This window comes from Diaphorina citri, unplaced genomic scaffold, assembly GCF_000475195.1.
Source record: "Diaphorina citri unplaced genomic scaffold, Diaci psyllid genome assembly version 1.1 scaffold6864, whole genome shotgun sequence".
NCBI lineage: Eukaryota > Metazoa > Arthropoda > Insecta > Hemiptera > Psyllidae > Diaphorina > Diaphorina citri.
The window spans coordinates 8,517-12,884 of NW_007384240.1; positions in this window are offsets into that span (position 1 = coordinate 8,517).

Here is a 4,368-nt window from a genome sequence, read left to right on the forward strand (position 1 = left end):
CGCGGATTGACCCGCCCCCCCCCCCCTTTGTACTATCCATTTTCTTATAGATGATTTATAGATATGTATTGGGATTAACTTCTAATAGCGCAGTAAATAGATTACAAACTGTAGCGTTGCTAAAGGTTGTATTATGAGAGCGTATTTATTGGAAGGTTGGTAACACAAAGCGGAGCTGACATGAGTCCCTAAAGTTAAGTGAGATAAGTCTTGCCTTCGATTCACGCGTTCAAGGTCAAGGCCTGCGTTGTTTAAAGCTCAAGAAATCACAAGTTCTTTTTAGTAACATTAATTTAATTGAACCTTTCAATGTAGGAACAGGCAGGTTTGTGTGCGAGGATACCGGGCCCCGATGTTTCGCCCAAATTTTAGCCAAAATGAGAGCCTAATTCGTTAGACTAACCGTAACAGTTTGTTAGTCTAAGTTTGCAATTTTGACGGATTTGTTTCAAATGTTCCAAATTTTAATCAAACACTGCGTCGGCAAGCGGCGGCTTGGTGGTTGGAAGTCTAAAGAGACGAAAATAAAACAGTGGTGGAAAGCCGATATCGGTTTCGCCAGATGTTGTCAGGTTTGGTTTTGTGGCTCTAATTAGTTCCGGTATTAAGAGCGATTATTTAGTCGCAGGTGGTGACAAGCAGGTGTGGTGTGCGCACAAGCACAGGCGTCGCCAAAGTCCTCCTCCTCCGAGCGCAACCTAAACCAAAAAGGAGAGCGAGACCGGAGGTTTGTGAGGTCGCTTAGGAAGTCGGCGTACCTTATATTATAAGAAGTGGGACCTCAAATAGGAGCACAATCTTGACCGCATTAAGCCTCTCAAGCGCCTTAGGACGCAGTCCACCTTTGTTACCCTTCTGCAAGAGGCCCCTTTGCTTCAGGGCCCGGTGGAACTATGTGCTCCTTCTAACGCATGGACACGCCCCTTTATTTTCTCTTCATCATCAAAGTTTTGGCACATTAGGTCACTCGTATTTCATCCACACCGAGCAAAAACCCTATAAAGAAACTTTTAACCGCAAAACCCAGAAAAACAGTGACTTACCCGTAACGAATTTGGCGCTTCTATGGCTGGCTAAACAATTTTTGTTTTACCGCAGGAAAAAAAACCGTCCTCGTTGAACTTTTTTTATTTTTTTAGCTGGATTAGGAAAAAACATTTCAGATAAAAAAGTAGGTTTCCAAACTATAGTCGAGATCAATGAACCTCCCATCGCGCAGACGAGCATTCGTCGACCCAGCGGTCAAGCTAAGTGCGGCCCCGACCGATAGCAGGAGAAGCGAGAGCCGTTAACACTCTTGTGTCGTTCACGCCGTCCCCTGTTTACCTAGATCTTGGTATATAGTCCAATGGCCTTCACTCCTTCAGGTACATTAAGGCCGAATCGATGTTGGCAGGGTTGTTATCGAGGGCTGGTGGTGAGGGGAGGGAGGAGCGTATTTGTAGATGTGTGTGGCAATTAAATATATGGTCCACGGTTAGGGTATAACCGCACCCGCCTATCATGTTTGATTCGGCGACAAGCGACGCACCTCACAGTAAACTAAGGCTGAGTGACGCCGGAAAAAAACGGCAAGCGGACGTCCAAATGGTCACCCATCCGGTTACCAACCATGCTCATCGTTGCTTACCTTCAGTAATCAATCAAGGTGCTGTCGCCGCTTTCTAATTGAATTGTTTACTCTCTGTTGCAATAGGAAAGAAAGGCTCTAGGTACATTTAGGCTCAAAACAGGGAGGAGCGGAGAGATAATAATAATAATAGTGCTTATTTATACTGCTCGATAGGACTGAAAAGTCCCTTTACTCCAGCAGTAGGCTACTACTATTATTGTGGTCAAATTCTCAAATTATATTGAGGATAAAATTCCATACCTCGGCTGGGATTGAACCCACGCCCTCCTGTTTACCAGGCGGGCGCCTTGACCACTACACCACCGAGGCAGATAGAGCAGGTAAAAGCCGACGAATTTAAACCGCATAGACCTGAGAAAAACTCTACGTTCCACTCTGTTTTTAGCTTTACGTGGCCGAACCTTTGTTATTTTTGATTAGTGAACTCATTTTGTTTGTATTTTTTTGTTCTTTGTGAATAATTTTTAAACTTTTGTTGTATGAATAGAGGGATGGTGAGAATGTTTGGGGTTTTTGTCCCCCTAAATTTGTATTTTTAACACATTTACTAGGTGCTAGTAAAAAAAATATTTAAATCATTAAATTTATTGTTTAAAAGTAGCCCTTTAGTATGGATTTGATGAGTGCCGATCTTATTCAGAAATAGGCCCCTATTGGTAATTTAAAACCTGCAAAAGAAATTGTGATTGGTGCCTTATCGGTTAACCCTATGAATTTGAACGGACTTGATTGAATTCTCGGAAGTTGTGATGGTGGTGTACCGAAAGTATGAGGAAATACCTTTTAAATTCCAGGCAAAGTAGGTGTCTAAAATGTACGTAACGCGAGAAATACTTGAAAAAGAATGAGAGACAAAGGAAAAGAGTTTGAAATCTGCGAGAAAAGAGAGAAAAAAAGTAAAAACACAACGCTGTGATAATGGTAACCCCTTTATTTTTCCTTTTTTAACAAAACAATTCTCTTTGGGGATAAACTTTTTTAAATTGGAAATTTCGTTATTTTCAACAATTTTAACACCTCCGAACTGTTAATTTTCAGTTGACAAGCAATAAATGTATTTATTTTATTTATTCTATTTCTCTAAGTTTCTTCTCTTATTTTACTTCCACCGCCACTTTTTACGAAGTTAAACATAGTTTGCATGAATTTCATCCAGTATCATTTCCCCTCGTTGTTTTAAAACAGAACAGTAATACTATTCTTTGTTATTTACACTTTGTTTTTAGAAATTTTCTTTGTAAGGTAAGCTCTGATAATTTATTTTCATTTTCGCCCCCAGGCGTTGCTTGTCGAAGTGTTTCGCGCAGATGCATCGATATGGTGGCGTGCTGTCCTACCTGCATCCGATCGGCCCTTCCGCAGGCGAACGGTTCTATGTAAGCTCTTAGCACGCTACCCTATACAGCCGTATGTCAAGTTCCGAGAGCAGCAACATGTCGCGTCGCCACCCCAGACCGGGGCAACTCCTGTCACCGCTACACAAAGGCTATACATTGCCCCCCTGTGCCTCTGACCCTATCGTTACCCCCTGCCCTGTTGATTTATGCGAAAGGTTACAGTGTACGACTCGAGCATTGGGGCCGTTGACCTAAACTCGTTCCGACTGCTAGACTTTCACCGGCAGCATTATGTGCACTTGCCTTTTATCCGGGCAAAGGGTTTAACAAGACAACAACTCAATTAGACTAAAAAAAAAAGTTTCTTACAGGACATGCGGTTACAGTTAGGAATTTACTCTGACAACTTGCTAAGAAAAAAAAAAAAAGGCCTGCTGTGTTTATACAGGACGCACGCCAGTTACACATTAAATTTACATATCACAAAGGTCCTTGCGTTTGTCTGGCTGTGCTAAAAAAAGCGGCTTGCGTGTTTTACTAAGAACTTCCGTTCGAACATAACGTTACTCGACACACAGTGACTGATCACTGTCTAAAAAAAAGCGGCTTGCTTTCACCTCTCATCCCTTGCATGGGCATAAGATTCGAGTTCGCTTCTGTTGCGCTTTTTTTTTTGTGAGAGCAGTTAAGAATGCGTGGGGCGCGGTACAGAGACAGGGTGTGCGACTACCTCCTAGCTTTGTACGCCTGGAGACATATTTATGTGACATTCTCGCAAGAGCTCAAGCCAGTTTCCCTTATATATACCGAAATTAGCAAGATTTGTTATCTGTGTGTCTTGGAATATAGTATTAGCTTACCTTGATCTTTGGAAGTACGCTAAAAAAAAAACAATTTAAAACATTAATTAAAGGGGTAATACACACTGTGTCAAACACTAAACTTATTGAATAGTGGGAGGTTTTAAGAGTTCTGACTGAGAGACTAAAAACATCTGATCAGGAGTTTAATTGGGGTTTACTTCTTTTTTGTTATCCGATAAAACCTAAAATCCTTTAGTGCTGGCTAAACTTAGAGTAAAAACTAAAGCGGTTCTCATCTTGCACAATTTCCACGGCCGCTAAAGTCTTTTTAGTTTTGGCAGAAAAAATCGTCGCAACAATAAATTACAGGAGCTTCCAACATACAGAGCCGGATTATTTTAACAGCTTTATTTTTTGTTGGTTATTATACATATATTATAAAAATAAATATCACAAGTAAATAAATTAGAAATTAGGTTCCTTAAAACCTTTTAAGATATGTTAAAAATTTGTACAACTAAAACAAAAAAGTATATAAAATTCAAATTAATATTAATTTTTTCAGGTTAGCGGAATGCCTTTGGTGAAGAAAAGT